Below are 8,699 nucleotides of genomic sequence, written 5' to 3'. Positions count from 1 at the left end.
TGTGTTTGTGCTGTTCATTCACACATAGACCCACAATTCGTATTTAAACAGTCTTTTTGCGGTTTACAGATACTATTTTGCGATTGGAACAAATAACTTAAGAATAAAGAACTTACTACTCACAATCCTCAGCTGGATCCGTTGCTCCTCGAAATGAAACGCACTGGCCCGCCCACATTACTCACTGGCCCGCCCAGACAATTTTGATAAAAATACATTTTTAGTTTATTTTTATTATTCAAATGCATTTAAGAAAATATATTAATATAAACCTGATTTATTGTTGACTGGTGTGTGTGTGTTTAACAGTGTTGGGGAAAGTTACTTTTAAAAGTAATGCATTACAATATTGCGTTACTCCCCAAAAAAGTAACTAAGTACGTTACTTAGTTACTTTTTATGGAAAGTAATGTGTTACATTACTTTTGCTGTTAAGGCCCTTTCACATCAAAAGTTAAATGAATAAGCCTCAGGCTGAAGGAAATGCATATTTACTACTGTACAGAAGAGGGCGCCGCTCAAACAGAGCTTTCAGCTGCTGCTGTTCTTGATTAAATAACAATAGGATACAGGAGAAGGAAGTTCAACACTCTTATTTCTAAACCTAATCTAAAGTCATTTTTGCTTATTAGTATGGTTGAATTAGATCATTGTAGGTCAGCAGCAAAGACATTGGTTAATAAAGTGAGATTAAATACATAAAGTATATTTGTGTAATTTAACAGTTAATTATAAACTTTTTGCACAAAATTCTGAGATTGCATTTGACTGTTTTTATTAATTTTGAGGAATACTGAATGTTTTTGTGCAAGTGAGATGAGTAAATGCATGTTCAATGCAAATGCACACAACACCTCACTTTATTTCTCTCAACATGGGGACGGGGGAGCTGTCAGTCAATAAATGTGAAAAAGTAACTAGCGTTACTTATTTGAAAAAGTAACTCAGATATTTTGTTGTAAATTGAAAAAGTAATGCGTTACTTTACTAGTTACTTGAAAAAGTAATCTGATTACGTAACTCAAGTTACTTGTAATAAGTTACCCCCAACACTGGTGTTTAATATGTTTTCCGAATAAAATGGAACTCAAGGAGACACCCTAACCGTCAAACCTACGTCAATAGGGAAGGTCCTCCAACGCAGAGGGGAGGGGAATTTTCAGATTTTGATTAAAGATTACGAAGCCAAAACATTTTTTTTGTGTGGATTGACTTGAATGGATGAATTGTTCACCACAAAACGATCAATTTAGGCAAGTATGGTCAATTTTGATTTCATGGGGACTTTAAGGTTATTTTATATTCATAAACTCCCATTTAATGCTTTTAGTTTTTTCACATCTATACTGAGACATTTGGTACATTAGGACCACATTTACCACTATGATGTTCTCGTTCAGATTCCATGTGAAGTGCTGGGTGTCTCTACTCCTATAGACTCTAAAGTCAGTCCACTATTACCCCTTTTCCACCAAAGCGTTTTGAGAGCCGGTTCGGAGCCGGTGCCTGCGCGCGAACCAGTTCTTTGTGTTTCGACAGCCAAAGAACCGGTTCTCGGCCAGGAAAACTGGTTCCAAAGCGGCACCAACTCTTTGCTGGACTAGAACCAGAGAACCGTTCTTTTACCACGTCATGCTTACGTCGGGGGCTGGGGGCGGGTTTAGATGTGTCCTAAACATCTTTTCTGACCGCAAAGCAAGGAGAAACATTTGCAGAAACACGATGTAGTCCGCCATTGTAATTGTTATGCTTGAAGTTGGCGCAAGCGTTTCTAGCTTTTTTTTAAAAAATTTTATTGAAAACATTATGTAAGCAAAGAAGAAAACAGTCACAAAATAGAACAAATAAACGGAGAGAAAAAAAAGACAAGACAGGTGTACATAACTAATCAGAAAAGATTACATATCAAAGGAAAAGATTAAAAGACTTACATATTTCAATTGTTTTTAAAGCCTTCTTGGTTCACGAGTTAGATATAATCCCAAAGTAATGTTGTACTTGCAAGCGTTTCTAGCTGAGACGTATGGCGACGTACACAGTGACGTAACGACGTTGTTCGCTGGGCGCTCTAGAAGTGGAAAAACAAACAGGTTCTGAGGAGGTTCGCAAGTTGAACCAACTCCGAACCAACTTTGAACCAGCACCAGTTCCGAACCCGTTCTTTTTTGGTGGAAAAGGGGTAACATCCTCTATTCCTCTAGTTCTCTGAAGAACATGCAATATAACATTCAATGATTAACTCAGCCATTCAGCTAAATTAATGATATTAACAGCCAATCAGCTAAATTAAACAAATTTACAACAATTATGTCACTGTTTTTAAAAAGGAAGCCCAAAATACATTTAAAGGGATAATTCACTTTGAAATTAAATTTTGGTATTTTTTAGCTTACCTCAAGGGCATCCAAGATGTAGGTGTCTTTGTTTCCGCAGTAGTTTTAATTTTGATATTTTTAGGTCAAACAGTTCTTGTCTGTCAGTCATATAATGCAGGTCTATGGTCACTAATGGTTCCCTTATTTGAAAATAAGGGAAATTTCCCGGCGCCCACCGGGAGCAGTCCCACCACCCCAACCAAGCTCCAGTATCCCTTACATTTTAAGACAGGTGATAGCCGAAATAAAAACACAAAAGGGTATATATGAAGAGCATTTATTTAAAGGCTTATTTGCATATTTTCTGTTCATTTAACATTGCTTGTCTTTACATTTACATTTTGTTTTCATTCCACACATTCTTTTCATTTCACATAACGTTTCTTCACTCTTTTAGTGAGTTATTGTACAAATTTGTTGCAGACTTTGCGTTTTTTAAGACTGTTTTGGAAGGAGTGTATTTGTGGGCTGGGCCAGAGTGGTTAATTTTACATGAAAGTAGAGCGCAAACAGTTCTGACGTCATCCTATTCTCTGTAAAAATCTTCCGTACCATGCTAAAGTCGCAGTTACAAAACACGTGACTGAAGAAAAAAAAACTTCCAAAAAAGAAATGGCTGAATCGTGGTCAGTGGACGAGAAGCGCAGACGTTCCTCTTGTTAGTTCGCGAGGAGCGGATAAACTATAACGATCAGTCATAATCCCACCCACTTTGAAGCGGTACTAACTGCCGTGGAAAAGCAACCGAGCTAAAGCGAACCGAGCCGTGCCGCGCCGAGTCGTACCACGCAGTGGAAAAGCGAAGCGAGCCGAACCGTGCCGCGCCGAGCCGAACCGTACTGAGCCGTACCCCGCAGTGGAAAAGCGAAGCGAGCCGAACCGTGCTGCGCCGAGCCGAACCGTACTGAGCCGTACCCCGCAGTGGAAAAGCGAAGCGAGCCGAACCGTGCCGCGCCGAGCCGAACCGTACTGAGCCGTAGCACGCAGTGGAAAAGCGAAGCGAGCCGAACCGTGCCGCGCCGAGCCGAACCGTACTGAGCCGTACCACGCAGTGGAAAAGCGAAGCGAGCCGAACCGTGCCGCGCCGAGCCGAACCGTACTGAGCCGTACCACGCAGTGGAAAAGCGAAGCGAGCCGAACCGTGCCGCGCCGAGCCGAACCGTACTGAGCCGTATCGAGCCGTACCATCCAGTGGAAAAGCGCCATAACTTGTACTGGTACTTGCTACTGGTAATTACAGTTGAGTGAATATGTTGACACTCACCCCTCCAGAATCTACATCATATATAGCATTTAAAAAATAAGAGGGATCACAAAAATTGGTAAAAATTATTACATTTTATATTTATATACATTTTATAGTTCTGCCCTGCTAAAGCTATTTCACATGACATATGTTTACATCTATTCCACATACATAATAACAATGCCTAATAATTAATATGAACAAAATAAAAACGTCTCAGGTTACGACTGTAACCTATGTTCCCTGAGAACAGGGAACGAGACAATACGTCAACGACGCTATGGGGAACGCCTCAGGCGTGACAGGTGTCTGAAATCACTATCAAATCACGTCAATCATATTGACCGGCGACAGCCCGTGAATCATTAGCGTGAATGATTAACGTGCGACCTGGAAGTATAAAGGGGCGCCTTGCAAACATGACAAATCACCTTATCGTCTGAAGGGACTGTACGGTAGGCAAGCCCCGCGGCATGGCAGGGAGACGTATTGTCTCGTTCCCTGTTCTCAGGGAACATAGGTTACAGTCGTAACCTGAGACGTTCCCTTTCGAAGGGAACTCAACAATACGTCAACGACGCTATGGGGAACGATATACCAACGCCGCCATGCTAAGGGGAGTGCATGCCAAGTGGCAGTGACAACTGTCAGAACCAGCAACGTCAAATGAAACGCTAGAACCACTCACCCTCAGGTCACACTGGGCTGTCAGTGACAGCATTCCCTACGGTCATAGCCCAAGCTACAGCCTCACAGAAAAACCTTCATAAACATGGTTAAATGAAAGGTCTACCTGGGCCGGCTCCGGGCCTGGAACCTCAGCTTCCAATTAGAAGGGGTCCCTTCTAGGGAATGTGGCTAGGGAACCCAAGGGAACCCCAGCCAGTCACTATTCAGGGGAACGTACTCACCCCGAAATGCCACCAGGACGGCCTGACCTGGCGCCAGTACATAGACACTTAGTCTGGCCAAATCCTGTCTGTCTGAAGACAGAGCCTCTGGACAAATGCCTTAAGTAAGGCATCCAACCCGAGGGACTGCGAAGTTGGCAGTGAACCACTCGGCCCGGATCTCAGAGACGGGATATCCCGGAGAGTATGACTCAGCATAGTGCTTTCCGACCCTTGCTAGCGAGGGGAGTTTCTCTACTCGATCCACGGATCAACCCAGTGTCTGTGTTTCAAAACACTGAGGAGGCCTGTGAAGGCCTAAGGGCTGATCTAACTGGGAGGCCTCACGAGAGGCCTACGACCGTCTGACCAGACTCAGGAAGCCGCACGCTCAAAGAGACCCTCGTGAGGGGAGCACAAGGTCTGCCTGGTAGGCAAACCAGGCTGTAGGCAGAAAAGGTTCCGGGAGGGAACCTTTAGCGGAGAATGAACACTTTAGCGAGCCAGGGCGCAAGCTCGCCTTCAGCAGCTGCCTATTAAGGCTAGCTGAAACTGATAGCAAGAGACCACTAGCTTCATAAACCCAGCACCACTAGGGAGCGTTACAGGGAGGCCCGGAGAGGCCTACTACCTGATCCTTTAGGGAGGCACGTGAGGCCTACTACCTGATAACCACAGTACGTGGGAACTCACCTTCAGGGAGGCCTGGTGAGGCCTGCTACCCTACGACCACAGTATGTGGGGAGCTCACCTTCAGGGAGGCCTGGAGAGGCCTACTACCTGGTAACCACAAACTGTGGGAACTCACCTTCAGGGAGGCCTGGTGAGGCCTACTACCTGACCGTTCTCATTCAAGGAGGCCTGGAGGAGCCTACTACCTGATAATCACAGCATGTGGGAACTCACCTTCAGGGAGGCCAAGAGAGGCCTACTACCTGATAACCACAGTACGTGGGAACTCCTCCTTCAGGGAGGCCCGGTGATGCCTGCTACCTTACAACCACAGTATGTGGGGAGCTCACCTTCAGGGAGGCCTGGTGAGGCCTACTACCTGGTCACCACTATCTGTGGGAACTCACCTTCAGGGAGGCCTGGTGAGGCCTACTACCTGACCGTTCTCATTCAAGGAGGCCTGGAGGAGCCTACTACCTGATAATCACAGCATGTGGGAACTCACCTTCAGGGAGGCCTGGTGAGGCCTACTACCTGACAGCCAAAATATTTGGGAGCCCACATCCAGGGAGGCCCAGAGCGGCCTACTACCTGACAGCCACAATATTTGGGAGCTCACATCCAGGGAGGCCCAGAGAGGCCTACTACCTGATAGCCAACGTAAGTGGGAATTCGCCTTCAGGGCGGCCGGGTGAGGCCTACTACCTGATAACCATCTTAAGTGGGAATTCACCTTCAGGGAGGCCTGAGTGGCCTACTACCTGATAACCACTGGTAGCTTTGAGCCCTGAGTCCGGGTGAAAGTATAAGGTGGCCTGCTAAGGCCAGCCAGCTGGGGACTCGCCTATCAGGGAGGCCTGGTCGGGCCTACTAGCTAATAGCAAGTCATATTCTGCCATAAAGTACACTGTTGGAAACCATACTACACAGCATAATTCACTAATGGGCTTCCAGTAGCGCTATAAGGTATGTCCCACAATGTTGGGACTCACCTCCGAGGAGGCCTGTTTAAGGCCTACTACCCATCAGTGAGTCAACTGCCCGAACCACCAAGGCCAACCACGTAAAGTGAGCTGGCCTACAGTGCCCTCTGGGGGGCTGTCCAATCAAGGAGGCCTGCTGAGGCCTACTACCTAATGGCGCAGCCTTCGTTGGCAGAAAAACTGTTTACACAGCGCCTACAGCATCCTGGTGCCTAATCACATTGCCCATGGCAGTGTACTCCGCAAGAAAGCTAGCACCCTTAAAACAAGGGGAGTACAACATACGCCACTCTGCCTCAACGGAGGCCCCAGTTAGTCAGGGGCCTACCATCTATGCATGGGCGTCAGCTCAGGGCAATGCTCTGGCTTCAGGGGAGCGTACTTCGACCAAAGAAGAAGTGAAGCTTACTTCATACTCGACCCGAGCCATAGTGGTGCGAGGTGGGATAAAACAGAACTGGGAGTGAAGTGCTCAGACCTACCCTGTATCACAGGGGAATACTCACACCTCACCCTGAGGTTACCAGGGTGCGGGCCTGCCAGCGGCTCTAGGGGTGACAGAAATGTATCTGTGCCCAACCTAGGGGAGTGGGGCTTGAATGAAAGCCAACCACCTACAACCTAGCGCTCGAGCAGTAGCTCAGCGAGGTGAGTGAAGCCTAAACTGGCGGCCTAAATCCGTAGGCCAGTTCTGCATGGCAGAGTCGGGCAGGAAACCCAGTCTTCTTCGTGAAGCGAAAGACGGCCTAACCCTGCTCAATAAAGACATATATACCACGGAGGCCTGTTTGAGGCCTACCATGTCCTTACAAACCATCCTCAGCACCACGCTGCATTACTCTAGGCACCCCAGAATGCAGAGAAGGGGGCGGGCCTTGGACTAACGACTCCCACGGGAGGAGGCTGTTTATACAGGGATGCTAGAAACCAACATTCACACAGTGAAGGGTCAGAGGAAGAAATGCTAAAATTTTTAGCAGAGCGCCTCTATTATCCCTGGCACAGCCTAGGCCAGCTACAGAGGCGGCCCTGGTGAGGGCCAGCCTGCAAGCATAGATCAATCTGAGGGCTCGGAGGAGCCGCAGCCTTACTAAAGAATATAGTCTGTATTATTCCATACAAAGGGCTGCAGAATCGCTCAGCCTAATGAAACCCAAACAGAGCTCAAGGGGCGAAATACTCAGGAAGAAGTCAACGGACCCGTGGGCCGGACATAAGATCTATCTGAAGCTCTAGCGTCAGTCAACACTCTAAGTAAAAAATTCTAAGAGAGAGACCAACTACTCTACCCTGAGGTGGCTAACAGCCCGAAGGCTAACATAGTTATCGTTCTGGCCACCTAACGGGGAACTTCAGGGCCCTAATGATCCAGGAAACTTCTCTTAACTTATTACCTTGACATGACCCCATAGCTCTATACAGGGAACGAGGTCTGTAGAGAGATACATCTCGGAATTTTAATTCACAAAAAAAATTACTCTTAAAAGACCAGTCAGCTCACCTGCGGCGTGCGGAGTGAAGACTCGCCAGATAGTTCTTTATGACCCTGGGGTCCACCACTTTACATGCCTGAAAGAGGCGTTTCTACTAGCCAAGCCTAGGCGGGCCATTGGAACATCGTTCTTATCATAGGCCCAGCCCCAGGCCTGATGTAATGAACGTCTGGGGAGTCAGAAGAGAGGAGAGGGCTGGATTTCTTTTTAATGAAGCCCTCCGGGGAGATTATCCATCAGCGACACTGTGTGCGCTTGTGCTGGATAACCTCCCTCAGATCCCTCTTCTTGCGGGAGTCACGCCTCTTCTGCACCCTGTTCCTCCACGGAGGGGGCGCACGAGAGGCGACACTGGCTCTCTGGCCCTGTCTACGGTCCTCGGACCGTGAAGGGCCAGGCCCTCCCGCTTGCCTGGGTGTGGAACCGGATCTCAGCGGTATGCAGGATCCTGCAGCAGGTCGGCCTGATATGCCTGCAGCACCGCCATAGTGTGCAGGGAAGCACCAGCCTGAACCGCTGTCGTGTATGCTCTGCCATTCAAACGTGCTGTTGACTTTAGCGGTTTGGATGGCAGGGTTGGAGCTCTCAGTGTCCAACATTGTGGGACATACCTTATAGCGCTACTGGAAGCCCATTAGTGAATTATGCTGTGTAGTATGGTTTCCAACAGTGTACTTTATGGCAGAATATGACTTGCTATTAGCTAGTAGGCCTGCCCAGACACGAGATAGTTCGCAAACGACTCGTCAAATGGGCGGCATCGACACATACCCATGCTCTGCGATCCCCTCAACATCAGCGAAATTAACCCGCTGATGTCGGTGAATACGGGCAGAGTGTGGGCTCTTCCATGCCCTCTCGATCTCCGTGTGAAGATCAGGAAGGAATGGAAGGCTCACCTGAGCTGGTGTGTATGGCAGGGGAGAAACCGATCGCCAAGCCTACCGCGAGCGGTCTCTCCTCTAGCGCGTCGCCATGGCAGCTACAGCCTGTTGGCGGCGCGCTCCACAACATCCACCAGGTCTGCATACACGGGGCAG

Source organism: Siphateles boraxobius, unplaced genomic scaffold (genome assembly GCF_051911475.1).
Source record: "Siphateles boraxobius isolate OS27281-9 unplaced genomic scaffold, OSU_SipBor_1 130, whole genome shotgun sequence".
Taxonomy (NCBI): Eukaryota; Metazoa; Chordata; class Actinopteri; order Cypriniformes; family Leuciscidae; genus Siphateles; species Siphateles boraxobius.
Note: the sequence above shows the minus strand (reverse complement) of the source record.